General features: G+C 31.8%; 1 protein-coding gene across 8 annotated transcripts in view; it reads right to left on the bottom strand.

Annotated features, from left to right (window-relative positions):
• Positions 1–10345, bottom strand: part of Dh31-R (Diuretic hormone 31 Receptor) — a 220007-nt gene extending 209662 nt beyond the window's left edge. For 4 of the 8 annotated variants that reach the window (XM_077443478.1, XM_077443481.1, XM_077443482.1 and 1 more), the window contains exons 1-2: positions 10027–10115; positions 3467–3740 (exon numbers count right to left, since the gene is read on the bottom strand). The gene's annotated coding sequence lies outside the window, so the exon portion shown is untranslated. Of the gene's footprint in view, positions 1–3466; positions 3741–10026 lie in introns of all 8 variants that reach the window. The other 4 variants (XM_077443477.1, XM_077443480.1, XM_077443479.1 and 1 more) reach the window with 3 other exon arrangements.
• Positions 10346–16031: the final 5686 nt, after the last annotated feature.

Here is a 16031-nt window from a genome sequence, read left to right as displayed (position 1 = left end):
CCTCAGACAAAAACACAACACAACTCTCCAATTTAATTAAGGGAGCGTTTGGCAAGCGCGGATTTCCTTGACACGCAACGCGACACATTCATCGAGACGGTCTCAAACGTCAAATTCAACAGTACGGTATTAAACCACAGTGGAAAGTTTCGAAACGAGCTGGAGCTGCGGTCGCCGGATGCAAATAAACCGTGACATGGACCGGAGTGAGCAAAAACAGATCCAGCTGACTTCAATTTCAGCTCTCGACATTTTCCACTAGACGAGGCGGAACCCAACCCCGTCGGGAAAGCGAGGACCACCGGGAAAAACAACAACGGAAATGGAATTGCTAAACATTTTCCCCGACTAACTATGTACGTCCGTACACGTGTACACGTGTATTAGGCAACCAAAAAAAAGTAAGGGCAAGCTTTACTCGTTAAAATAATCACCTTTATAATCTACGAGATGCACGCTTTTAAATATTTTATGCCTCCCACGTGCGGGCAAACTATTCAAACTCTGAAATTGTCCGAAAATTTGTCTTCAGGTTCATTCTGAGCTATGAAAAATTTTATAAACCGTCCTCAATATTGTAACATCATCTTTGAAAGCAGACTTTTTTGGTCACCTAATACTTATTTATTAATTCAAGTTTACTTTTGGATTACAGGAGTTCCTAATGCGCCACAATGGTCGATAAAATACAGAGAGATGAGAATAATAAAAATATGTATATACACAGACAAAAAATCATTTATACATAATCATAAAAAACAATAGCATTGTAATAATAGCAGATAAAGTAAAAATATCAAATAATAAAATACAAAGTAGACCTATATGTATATAGCCAGCACCAATATATAAGAACCAGCCGCATATACAAAACATCCCTGCGAGGCCCATATGGAAGAGAGAAGATCAAAATTCCACTCATACATCACATTCAATTATGAAAATAATAGTGAGCGCAGGCTACCAGACAAATATGTTAAAATAACCTCCGATACCGTACGCTAACTGAGGTGGAAAATATAACATTCAGGCCCAGCAACAAAGATTTCATTGAGAAGTTGGATAGCTCATGGAATAGGTGCCATCCGACAAAGATATGTGCGGGCAGGAGGCACAATCATCAAATGATGATCTCTACCACGCACATAATTATTAGGGACATAAATTCCCAACTTTTCCAGCAATGATGGGCATGAGGCGTTACCACGCAGAAGCTGGAGAACAAAACGAATTAATGAGAAATTTCTCCGAAGTTCAAGAGAATTATACCCAAAAGGAAAGGAGTAGGGTAGATATATGGTTAAAACCCATACTCTTTCCCATATAGGAGACGAAGAAATGCTTTTTACAATTTATCAATCATTGGAGAGTAATAATTTGCTTCATGCTGATTCCACACAATCGCAATCATAAACTTATACTTGTGTATATATGAACGATCCCTAGATTACCAACGACCGTAGTATAAATACGCCATTTTACACCAGTGAGAGAGAGAGAGATCCTCGATCATCCATATACATACATATGTACGTACCAACGACGTTAATTACGCATAAAGCTCTCTCGTCTCGTCGTTTCCACGTAGTATATATGTACATATGTACCTTTATAATATACACGCCATTAATTTTTAAATGTGCTTACGAATAATGAAAAGTTCAGCTGCCGGAATGGGGGAATAAAAAAAAACAAAATAATAAAATGGGAAACGTCGAAATTCGAAGCTCTCCGTTGTCGGTGTCGTAAAATGAGAAAAGCCGTTTAGACGGCTTGTTGAATTTTATATTGACAATTAACAATGAAATGTATGTAATACGGTACTTGTTAGGCGAAGTGCTACAAATGGGCTCATAAAAACGTTAACAAGCTAAGAAGAGGTATGTAAAAAGAGTCTCTAAGGGTAGTTCGACACGTTTCAAATAGTAGATACATACATATGTACATTAGAGTTGCTTGGTATACCTAGAAACTGACGAGTCGAAGTGTTGGTAGTTTGTTATTCGTGCTAAATTTTACAATATTCGAGTCGCCTAAAAGTGTCTGTGTTTGGTAAAATTGAAAATATAAACAGTGTACTTAGTTTTCTATAAATAAAATGAAACATATTCAATTGCGATGTGTTTAAATTTGTTCCCGAAAATTGTGACCAAAATTAACTACGAAAAACGATCAATTTGAAATATGTCCACTTTTAAATAATTTAAAAGCATAGTAGTAAAATAGTGATAGTGAAAGGTTCATTCAAAGGTCAAATTTTCGTTCTCTGACTGCTCAAAACTGAAAGGACCAATTAATCAGTCCCAAATGAAGATATTATTACATGCAATGTATTTACATACATATATGTATGTAGGTTATATATAACACATTATTATGCAATCAAAGTTTAACATTAAATTCGAATATTTGCTATTCATTTCAAAATAAGCGACAGTGCAAAAAATAGTGGATAGTAGGAGCAATCTTCTACAATAATAATGTTTTTAATTTAAATTCAAATTTTTCTATTATTATAAAATATGTACTAAATAAACAATTTAGCTGCAGAAAAATTTGGAATTTCGATGCCTTGGTGCACAGATATTGTATGTCCACTTTTGAATTTGTATCGAATTTTTATGTTTGTATCGAATTTTAAGTTTGTAGATGCTGGAATAATTCAGGTTTTCTTCCCTTCATAGTCATTTATGTGGTATATATAAATTGTCTTGAAAGAAAAAACGCGAATTATTCCAGCATCTAAACACTCAAAATTTGATACAAATTCAAAAACGGACATACATACATTATCTATGCAACAAGCCCTCGATATCATCGATTAAAGTACAAATGTATCCCACATAAATTATACCGAAAGGAAAATCCTGAATGATTCATCTGAATATATGAATATTCATACGAATCCTGCATCTACAAACTTAAAATTCGATACAAATTCAAAAATGGACATACATTATTTCTGCACCAAGTCATCGATAAAACCTGGCGAGAAAATTTCACGTATACGTACTAAAAATGTACGGAAATATGTACGTACATATCTACGTCTTTTTTTTATATTTTGATAATAGTAAATAAATTTTCAATAAAAAAACACTGCAAAAATATCGCGAGAACAACAATCAATTTTATAATAAATAATTTTCAAAAAAGTACGACGAAATTTATTCACAAATCATTTCAACTAAAATAATAACCGCTCTTACGAAAACTTTCAGAAAATTAAAAAAAAAAAACAAAGAAACAAACTTTATCTAAATATCAGTTTAACTCGAGTAGCAATTTTAGTTAGTAAAGATATGAACATTTGAATATACATATATACATACATATATATGTAGGCATATGTATTTACATATTTTCTTCGACGAAACTTAAACATTACAATTAAATGGCGATTGGAACAACTTTCAACCGATAGAAGCGATAAATAATTAGCAGGAAATTGGTAGAGTGCACTTACCTTAACGTCTATCAAGCCTCCAAGTGGGTGGGTTAGTGGGACGGTGGGTGGGTGGGCGGGTGGTTGATTGATGTTTCACTTTATTGATTCGAACACTGGGTTACACTTTGTACAACAATTCATTAGCGATGATCGTTTATCATCTTCACAGACCGGTCGTCGTCGTGTTCCGATTTCGGAAAATGACCGAACAAATAAATATTTACCTACGTACGAATGTATGCATGTATGTACATATGTACATACGTATGTATATCCGACACTCCAGACGAGTCTGAAACAAAAATATTATCTTTTTCAATATATTATACACATACGAAGCGGTGAAAGTGCGTTGGGAAGTGTGACGTGACGAAGTCAGACCAACGTTCGACTGCCATACGTAAAAACCACATCTGATCGGTCGGTCACTATTTGTACTACTATTAAATATAGAAGTATCGTTCATGTTCACGGCTATAAATAAAACCGTGGAAATTATTTGCCGGATTGTTTGAATCGGAACTAAATTTTCCACGTTTAAATATAAAACATATTTCCGTTGCGACAGTGTACAAATATACGTATGTACAATGTTCATTTATAAAATTAAATATAAATAGTGGCATTCAATAGCATCGATACGATCATGGCACAATTATATAACTGGATGATGTTTTTTTTAATTTTAAAATGATTTAATCAATTTATTATTATAGTAATTAACGGCGAAAATATGGCGAAGATGATGGGATGATGCTTTGAACTTTCTTTAAAACTTTTGCTTTAAATTGACTAATTGAAAAGTTAATCACATTACTTACTATAACGTAGTTGTAAATAATGTAATTTACAAACTAAGGTAGTTTGGTAAAGCTTTATTTTTATATATTATATCGTGGTTGTTACACAGTGGTCACGGGTTCAAGTTCCACTGATTGACGCTGGTCAAACCTTGGTTTGTGACTCCAGGTCGATCGTTGCCAATTTCTGTTTTTAGCATGTCGAATTTCGCTGATTCGTATAAAAATGCTGCAAATTTGTCCATAAATGTATCCTACATTTCAATTTTTTCAACATCTTGAAATTTGACGATTTATATTTAAAAGTAAGCTTATCAAAAATAAATTATAAAAATTTTATATCGATTTGTAATTGGCCAGGAAGCCGCATTGGGGTTTTCCTGTTAGGTCTACATGGTATAGATATATGTATATGTATGTAAAATACAAATAAAATAAAAAATATCTGTCGGTTAAATAGAGAATTACATATGTACATACATACATGCAGTAAACGTGGATTACGGAAATATCTTAGAGGAGAATGAAATTGAATGTTTCTAGAAGATATTTAATAGTTAGAAGATGAAAAAAGTTGAAAATTGCCCTCTTTGTATGTACACATGTACAGTAGCGGTCAACAACAAATCGTCCACCTTCAAATTACGGCAAATGCAGATATACTTTTTTTGGGGCTGGGGATTTGTTCAAAGCCCTTTTATTTTATGAATATGATCCTTTGCTTTTATTTAGTCAGTTTAGCTGTGATTTTTTGCTCATTTATTTCGTTCACGCGCTGTTTACTAAAATTTTGCCAAATTATCCTAAAATGAAAAAATCAAAATTTTGGCGTTGGTTTCGAAACACGTCAGCTCCCGATATGTCGCTAGTCAAGTTGGATGCAGCAAGACATCAGTGCTCAAATATATCACTATGAAATCAAATCCTACACCTCCAGAACGAAAAAAAGGTCCAGGAAAACTGAAAAGGGCGTCAATTACTGAAGATCGACTTTTGAAGTGTTCCTATGTTCAGAACGATTCAAAACTACCGTGGATATCAGATTGGAGTTTATAGCGGTTGGTGGTTTTAAAATAAGTGTAGAAACAATGTGATATCGCCTTCGTGAATGGGGTTTCTTTGCAAGAAGTAAAGAAGCAAAACACCCGTTCCCTACCAAAAAAATGCGTCTGCAGTGTATGGAATGGGCCAAAAAATATGACAATTGGACGCTAAGTGATTGGCAGAATGTGGTCTTCTCGGATGAGAGTAAATTCAATTTATTCGGGTCCGATGAAATTCAGTATGTGAGACGCAGAGCTGGGGTACGTCAAAGTGACGAATGCTTTTTGTCAACGGTAAATCATCCTGCAGGATAGATGGTCTGGGTATGTTTCTCTTACTTTTGGGTAGGCCAGTTGGTTTTATTGACGAAACGGTAAACACAGAAGTTTAGAAAAATACATTAACAATGAACCAGTTCCCATATATTGAAATGCATTGCACGTATAAAACACAGAACATTTTACAGGACGATTCTGCACCGTGTCATCGCACTAAATCCGTATGTTTATAATTTTTTGAATACTTTATATCCTAGGTAACATTTTAAATGCAAAAATATTGTACAAATTAAATGTTATTATTTTTAGGTGAAACAAGTTATTAAAAAGAAATGGAATTTCGACGCTGGAGTGGCCGAGTAATAGTCCTGACTTAAACCCGATTAAGAACTTATGGGGCATAATGGGGTCAAAAGTGAATAGCAATAAGCTTACTTCTAAATACCAGCTTATAGACACATTAGAAAAAGTTTGGCATGACGAAATTACAAGTGATTGTTTAAAAGGGGGTAACAAAATATTAGATTAAGTGTTCGTAATTAGTTTTATATATGTAGATATAATTTAAGTACAAAAATTTTAATAAATAAATAAATTTTATGCCAAAAAACATGTTTTTCTATAGACAAAAAAAATCTTTTAAAAAACCCAGTTTTACAAAAACGAATAAAAGTTTTATTTTACATAATATTAAGGCTCAAATGATATCAAATCATTGAAAATATATTTATGTAACACATGTCATTCAAAATTGTTGGATAGAAATTATTTAGAGCAAATAAATTTTTAAAATACGCATTTTTAAGGTGGACAGTTTTAGAATCTATATTACACTAGGCAAATTTCGATATTGCTCAAATGATTTAAAATAGGAAAGAAAAATAAAACATTGAACTTGATCTAATTTAAAAACTGTTGATTTATGTATCTATAGCTAACCAACAAATAAGCATTCCTCTCTATATATTAGAAGAAGAATTTAATTATATTTTCAAAAACCACAAACTAGATACAAATTTGGTTTATATTATATTAAAGCATATTACCAAGGCAATGGAAATTTATAATGCATCCGAAAATTGTTTCCAAGTATTGCAATAACTCAAGATAATTATCAGTCACATATTAAATTCAATTTAACGAGATCTCATTCATATCAAAGCAAATTAAAATGTAAGATGTAACATCACATTCGAAATAAAACAGAATAACGAAAAAATGGCACGTCTCAAATTGAAAACTCGACTATTGCAGCTCAGAAAGTTCATAAGAAAACCAATTTTCATCTTTCCATATAGATAAAACTAAATTTACATACAAAATAAACCATCGTACGGACGTAATGACATACATATATAGTCATCATATTATATATATCAATAAAGTATACACATACACACGATAAAAGAAGAAAATTTCGTTTATAAACATCGCAATTTCATATGATGAGAAAAGTTTTAAAAATATGCAGGAATGCAGCATCCTATACGAGGGTTCTACTTTTTTTTAACCCTTCATATATGTATAATATTATACTTTATCGTTAAATTTTATGAAATTAATTTTATCTTCAAATAATTTTACAAACTAGACTCGATCTAAAAAAAAAGCAGCAAATGTGTATATCAAACCACACAACGAGTCACATCTCAATGTACGCATGTAAATATAGATATAATATACATATATGTAAGTAGTATATTGGGAAAATTTCCAATAACGACGTCCACCATTATATTAGAAACACAACCTATAAGTTATTAGCTCTAGAGAAATAGCTCTACAAACATTCCAACAGACACTTCGATACCCAAATACTCAGAAAAGAGCCCTTCTATAATACATATCGATAGATTATATATGCATAAACATATGGATATGTACGTATTATTCAATTGAGAAATCGTTTTCACAAAAATCATACGTTCGTCTTAATTTTTTTTTTTACTTTGAAAGAGTATATTGAAATATTTCAACCGTCGTTATCTTCATGCGATTAAATCAAAATATATGCCTAAATGTGTATTTACATATAGTATATTTAAATGTGTGTTATAATGTACATATGATAATATTTATATGTCGAAAGTAATAAACCAGATCCAAATCAAATGACATAAAAATAAACCAAAAAAATATTGCCAACGCCAGCTTTTAACCAGTTCAGATTCCAAACACAATTCAAGAAAATTTATGAGAAAAGTTCCGCAATACCTTGACTCGATTGTGACATTTTCGACACAATTACCAATCAAAAAAACTGACACTTCCAGCGGATCATCCTTAATCAATTTTTCATGGCGAATAATCTAAACATTCTTCATCAATTTCCAAATCCAATATTGACGAAAATAAAAAGGAAATTAAAGAAGCCCCAATTCGATTACATTCAACATTCAGCGCAGAAACAAACACCTCCTCATATTCAAATTTTGATTAACACAAAACCGCTTTTAAATATACATATGAATGTATTCGTCCCTTTCGAAAATGCCGAGAAATTTTATACTCAGTACACACATACATAATACATACACTAAAGTTAATTTTCGCTTGATTAAACACGAAGCACATAAAGAAGCCACCAACGCCAGTGCCGAATTTCAAATTCGAAAGAGGATGTTTCAAATCTTGTTCGACATTAAATTCAAAGACTTAATTATGCCTTTTGTAAGCTGAAAAGGTTTCCCCCCGAGTATATTTTCAAACAATTTATAAATCAAAATGGAAATTCGAAATAAAGTTCCTTGATTTTTTACAATTGAATTTTATATAGTCCAAAATATTGGTCTCTCCTTAAATTCGTTTTTCATTTTCGTGCATTTTACGATCAAATTTTACTAACACACGCGAAGTGCATGCATTATTGCAACATCTGCAGTAAGCAAATATGATAAAATATCTTCCTCTCGTTTCCGGTTTTAATTTCAAAGACATCGGTGTACCTTTGTGACATTTGAAAAAAAAAAAAAAATCCCTAGGTCCGCGTGCGCGAGACCGGAAAGTTTATCGCGTGTTTTCCTTTTTCTTTTAATCGTCGCATATAAAAAGGCTTTATGTCGGTCGCCAAAAAAAAATTAAATTAAATTCGCTTAAGAGGACTAACGAGATGTATTATCGCCCCTTTTTTGTGTTATTAAATAATATTTTAATATTTTGAACGCGGCTCAAAGAAAATCCGTCCAAACGTGAAATTTTAATTTACTTAGTAAAGTATGTATGTACGATGAAAAAATAAATAAAAACGCCCTTACTAAACGGGTACCATTTTCTAGGGTAAAATTTTCAACGAACACTTCAAAGAAGTCCATCATATCATATGTACATAGAAAATGTATAATTTTTATCAATGAAAAATATGTACATACATTTATCAATGAAACATACATATATTCATACATAGTAACAATAAACAAAGTTTTGTAATCATTCAAACTCGATTTTTTTTACTATGCATATTTATATATTCTATTTAAACCGTTGGATAGATTCAAAACTTTTTCTATTGATATGAACATTCACATACATTAAAAAAAATGTAAACAATTGTATATTTCAAATTATAATTAAAAAATAAATCGGAAAGTACTTGTAATCAAACGGAACATATTGTAACTGGTTCCATAAATTACATGTTAATAAATTACATAAAATAATATGTTTTGAAAGTATGTTTGTATGTATCTATGTATATTTTTGCGATGCATTTAACATACAAATAACCGGAAAAAAAATATGTTGCAACAATTGCCATTAAATTACAAAAAAAAAAAATTATTTGAAAGTAAAATTTGTTACTGGTTTAAAAAAAATACTTTGATTGAACGATAAAGCAATTATATTTAAATATTAATTCGAATAAAACTTCACTTTAAATGTGCTTTAACATTGAACAGGAAAGAAAACACGTGGATATGTTGCAAAAATTGCCATACATTACCTATACAACAAAAAAGTACTTTGAATGTAAAAGTAGGTACTGATTTAAAAAAAAATACTTAATACGAAAAAAATCAATAATATTTAAATATGAATTCGAATAAAGCTTCACTTCAATACTGTACTATATAAATACACGTACAAACAAGCAAAAATAATAATAAAAAAACAAAAAATAATACGCAATAACATTGCACTTCCGAATCCCATCGCAATAAAAATGTTTTTTTAAATCAATTTCAACAGCGTGAAAATTCCGAAATAAAAACCGAAAACAGACAACGGTACGAGGCGTTAAATTGGAATTTTTTTTTTTTAATTTTCAAAAATTTTAAATCTCAAATCACCCCGGGAAATGCAAGCGCGCGTCGACCCGCTCTTTTCTTATTTCACCGACGTGCGTCTTAAAGAAATTAATTTAGCACGCAACAAACGATCGAGCAGAACTCAAGCAAAAATCAAAAGCGACGTGTGTGTAGTGGCTTTGTGAAAAAAAATAAAATTCAATTATAAATACTTGTAACGTGTCGGAAAAGTTATCACGATCGTAGAGTTCGGCGGGCGAGAGAGCGCGTGCTGTCGCGACCGTCGCTAAACGAGTACTGGAGCGTTGCGAACGGATGCACGCAGAGACTTCTCTCCCCACACGTACACGTTTTCCGAAATGGAAAATCTTCGGAAAATTATCTCAAATTATTCGACTCACCGTTGGAATTATAAAAGACACCAGAAAGGTCCAATGGCTAGATAAATGTTATAATAATATACATAAGTGGCTTTAAGGTATGACCGCACTATACGACAACCGAGCGATCCGACACTTCACAACAGTGTGCGACAATATTAGGTAAACCGCACTTGAACGACAACGATGCGACACAACGATGCAGTAAATTATGTCAATCATTCGTTCGATACCTCGGAGCAAAATGGACGAAACGGACGCTATTATAGTATCTTTGATATGCGAGGAAGAAGAACAATCGAGTAAACCCAAAATATTATGGCTACATGCTATTTCAAAGTCACGATATGAAGAAGGAGAATAATTGTCGCAAGGCAGTCCCCATTCAACGACACCTTGCATCAAAGTTGGTCGAAAAGTCAACTTTGACGTGTTGTTCTACGTCATGCGACTGTCGCGCAGTGAGATATGTCTCATGCAATTTCATACAAACAATATTTGGTCGTGTACTGTTGTGAAGTGAAGGATCATTCGGTTGTCGTATAGTGTGGTCAGACCATTAGGCGTCATATTATTGTCAAGTGACGAATGTCCACAGACCTTTTCAAATCATTTTAGCGTCAGTCGTATTTGATGCTTGGTGCTCGACGTATGTACATACATACACTGTTGTGAAGTGTCGGATTTAGGCGTTATATTGTTGTCAAATGACGATTGTCCACAGACATTCCTAAATAATTTTAGCATCGGTCGTATTTGACGCTTGGTGCTCGACGTACATACATATGTCCGATAAAAACTTCTCTGTTTGTTTATATTGCTCGCAAGATGGGCAAGTGCATCGTTAAAAATTGCACGATGCATTCAAAACACACACAATAAACAACATGGGATACATTTTTATTAGTAAATGTATCATTTAAGTAACATATTATTCAATTAACATCGAAATTTGACAGTTTTTTAAAAGTGTCACGGCGATCGCCCGCATTCTACATAAAATTTCAGGGGTGGCACCAGAGAAATGTAAAAAATATTTTTAAATAAATGTAAAAACATTTCTCTTGATGGCGCCGAATACTCAATTATATTAATAACCAATTATTTACGTTTAATTAATATAATATAGCCAGCAGCATATCTCGGTCGTTAAGCTTCTGCCCAACACTGAGAGGCGCCGAGTTCGATCCCATGAGCTGACCTCGATTGAAAATAATTTTTCTGAGTATATCTTTAGAGTGCTGCTGGTCAGACCTGGATATTTATGCTCCAGGTCGATCGTCTCCTATCAGAGTTTGCCAATTTTCTCTGATTTCATTGTTGAAACGGTTCCCGATTAAAAATTGGCTAATAACCTTCCTACCTACTACGTCACCACTATTTGATTAATTTACAATAAAATTTATGTACAATTCATAGATGTCTCGCTAATTTGCGAGTTTTTCATTGTCTCGTAATTCAACGACTTTTATTTATTTTAATATTTAACTATTTTATTCGTCATGTTTAAGCTGTTTATATTACAAATACTGTGCGAAGCCGGGTAAAACATCTAATATATAATAATTATGTTTTATTATTGATATTTCTTGATCTGTATAGTACATTCGTCGCATTGGAGCGATCTGTAATACGAGTGTGCATGATTGATTGAATAAAAGTAATTAAGAATAAATTAAAATAAATTAGAAATAAACTAGTCAAGGCTTGGAATAATTCACTTAATCAATAATACTGAATTTACTTTAAATAACCAAAGCCTTTTCAAAAATAATCTGTGAATGGGTTTTCTTCTTCTTTCCTTTTACTTATTATTTATATTATTACTTAAAATTTTCAAGTAAATTTATATAAACCAATAAATTATTATTACAATATTTTCACTCTGTCTATACATATACATACATACATATATCGGGATCGTATAAATTTTGTGATCGTGAGAAAATTCGACGTAATTTTGACTCATTTAAACTCGGAATTAACGACAAATCCTACTGAAACTTTGTACAGATGAATGAAATCCTAATCATTATATTATAAATGATACTTCCTCTTATTTATTTATAATGATAGTCTCACATTGTCTAATACATACATACATACCTACGTCATAAAATGTACCTACACAAATATGTAGATATGTATGTACTTAAACCGAACAAAAAGTGCTTATGCTATTTCTATTTGATCTTAAGCAATATATGTATGGAAAAACAACTAGGTTATAAATACGAATCAATTTCGTTTAAATTTTAAACACTTTAACCTAAAAAATCATAGTAATTCTTTGAATAATACGTACCTCGTGAAATATTAATGTCATTTCAAACTTTTCGAATACGTTCTCTTTCTGAATTTCAACACGGTTCGAGAATTGCTGAAACATGAAATGTTGATAGATTAATCTGTGAAATATTTCATGGTGAAACTCATCTATAACATTATTTCAGTGAACGAAAAAACATTTTATCACTAATTTTAAATACATGTATATATGTATGTAGTAACGATTTAAAGATCATTTTATTATACCTATAGATACATACAGCATTAATTACATTATTTAATACTCTGAATTGTGCACTTAGTTCAAATCAGACCACATTTAAACACGCTTCCTTCTTCACGTTGAAAGAAATACAAATAAAAAACGCACTAAAAAAAACAATAGAAATTTTCTTCAAATAAAATTTCGTTCTTCTTTTGTTTGTACTACAGAAAAAATCCGAACATATTATAATTCGGAAAAGAAATACACAAGCATTTTATCTAGCGAGATGGTCTTTTATCAGCTGGAACGAACCATCAGAAGCCTAACCCGACTTATTCCTACAATTGAACATTGTTTAGAAATACTTACGGAGGAAAAATCACGAAAAAATCAATATTTGTTCCACCACACCGTGTAAATACAACGATTTCCTATTATTTGAATGAACCGAAATGAATTAAACAAACGCATCAGTAAAGCAACCGAAAGGAAAATCGGAAAAATTTGGCATTTATTTCTACTGATGAATATTTTCAAGATTATTCATAGCTCTTGTTTATTTTCATCGAGAAAAAAGCGTTGAGTGTACACGTGCAGCAACAGGTAATCGTAAATTTAATACATTATCTATATTTACTTAATATTTTTTTACCCCACTGATTTATTTTCTGAGCCGATTTCTATTTTCGCCCATTTAATGCCCGATCGAAATATTTAAAATGTAAAAATATAACCGACAGATTATGAATCGTTAGCTCGCGCTTAATAAACAACCTTCGATTTCATTCGACAATATATACATATATATTCTAGTGGTTTTACATATTTTTACATACATATATATATACCAGGAAGGCCTTACAGGTAAACCCCAATGCGCCTTCCTGGCCAATTACAAATTTACAAATTACAATTCAGCATTTTTTTTATATAAATCACTGAATTACGAGACACTGTAAGACTCGTAAATCAATGAGACATCTATTAATTTGTACACAAACTTATTTATTGTACAATAATTATTAACAAATTATAGGTGACATATCGTATAGGAGGGATTTTTAGCCAATTTTTTTTCCGGGAACCGTTTCAACAATGAAATCAGAGAAAATTGGCAACCTGAAGTCACAAATCCAGGTCTAACCAACAGCAATACTCTGAAAAAATCATTTTCATTCGAGGCTCGGGCCCAGGGATCGAACCCGCCGACTCTCAACGCTAAGCAGAGGCTTAACGACTGAGCTATGCTGCTGGTTTTACCCGGCTTCACTCGGTATTAGTAATATGAACCGCTTAAACATGACTAATCTAATATTAAACCTTTTTTTTTAATTTATTTCAATTGTTTTATTTTATATAAATTTATTTGAATACACATTTTTTTTTATTAATTGACTCACGAAAAGAGAAATGTTTTTATAATAATAGTAACGCTATTACGAATAAATAATTTGTTTTAATATTATAATGTACGTCTCCATAACTACGCTCAAACGCAAGGAATAAAATCAGGGTCATCACATATTCACTACAGAAATTAAGGTTTTATTTTGATATAGATTTATTAACAATTTGAGTATACGGTGGTGTTGGGCGTTGGTGGCCAATCCGTTTTTTTTCTCAGTTGGCGGATTATTTTTATCCACTTTTTTGTATTTGTCTGTCCTCAGGAACTCTTAAATTAACGTGTAATGTATATTTTCAACAAAAATATTTATAATATAAAATGAACGATGTTTATATTAATTAAATTTAAATAATTGGTTATTAATATAATTGAGTATTCGGCGCCACCAAGAGAAATGTTTTTACGTTTATTTAAAAATATTTTTTACATTTCTCAGGTGCCACCCCTGAAATGTTATTTAGAATACCGGCAATCGCCATGACACTTTTAAAAACTGTCAAGCTACGATGTTAATTGAATAATATGATACTTAAATCATCAATTTACTTATAAAAATGTATCCCATGTTGTTTATTGTGTGTTTTTGAATGCATTGTGCAATTTTTAACGATGCACTTGCCCATTGCCCTTGCCCAGAAAAGTTTTTATCGGGCATACGTCGACCACCAAGCATCAAATACGACTGATGCTAAAATTATTTAGGATTGTCTATGGACAATCGTCACTTGATAACAATATATCGCCTAAAGCCACTTCTATTGTTATAACATTTCTCTACTCACGAACAAACAAACATATATACTAAGTCTCTTTCGAAATTATATTTATATTAGACTAGTGGTTTTACCCGGCTTCGCTCGGTATTTATTATATAAACCAATTAAACATGGTTAATCTCTTAGTAAAAATTCATTTGTTTTTTATTAAATTTATCGAAAAAAAAAAATTAATGACAGCCAATTAGAAATGAATGGGTTTTTTTATATATAAGTGAACCGGAACTGAAAAAATACTCCTGATCCAGAACAGAAACAAAAATCCGGATCCGGAAATGAAAAATAAATCGGGATCCGGAACTAAAATAGTCATGGGGATCCGGAACTGAAACAGTAATCGGGCTCAGGAACCGAAAGAGTAATCGTGATCCAGAATTGAAAATGGCATCCAGATCCGGAAATGATAAAAGAATCCGGATATGATAAAAGAACTGTAAAAGAAGTCCGGAAATATAAACAAAATCGAAAGCGGAATTAATATTGTCATCATACAAACTTTTTTCGATGTTCCCAACCAAAAAATACTTACACACTTACATGCAAAGTCTCTTTGGAAATAATATATTAGATATATTTTTATACGTAAATAACCAGGTTCACCATTCGATATGTATGTATATGTATGTAGGTACAAATTTTACGTGTATCGAGTTTCGTACACTAATTAACCCTTTGACTGTTTGTCGACAGGGCTCAGTGTCGTTTGTTTATGTTGAGTTGAGAAGGTGTAATTTCGATTTGTGCGTTCAAATCGTTGGATATATTGAAAAAGGTTTATTGTTTTGATATTATATTTCGAATTGTATAGCAAACTCTATTTGTATAGTAATCGATTCCAGTTCGTGCCCATTTTCCGTTCAAAACCGTATGATAAATGTGTTAGTGAATATTTTGTATGATTGCAATAGTCGATTGATAAAAATGAATCTTTATAAAACCGTGTGGTTCAAAAATGTTTTACGCTGTATTATTCCATACTAAAAACTATCGTTATTGTATGAGAGTATTTAATTGTTGCAATGTTTTATTATTATATGTTTTTCCTCCTATTTTCAAAAAGGTACACAAAAATTTTATTCGGTGCATTCGGCCCGGATATTGAGTATTGCAACATAAAACAATGAAATTCTTCAAATGGCAGTTGCCGAGGAAAGAGAGA

Source organism: Arctopsyche grandis, chromosome 12 (assembly GCF_051622035.1).
Source record: "Arctopsyche grandis isolate Sample6627 chromosome 12, ASM5162203v2, whole genome shotgun sequence".
NCBI classification, from domain to species: domain Eukaryota; kingdom Metazoa; phylum Arthropoda; class Insecta; order Trichoptera; family Hydropsychidae; genus Arctopsyche; species Arctopsyche grandis.
The sequence above is the reverse complement of the archived record's forward strand: the minus strand, read 5'-3'. Positions and strand labels throughout refer to the sequence as shown.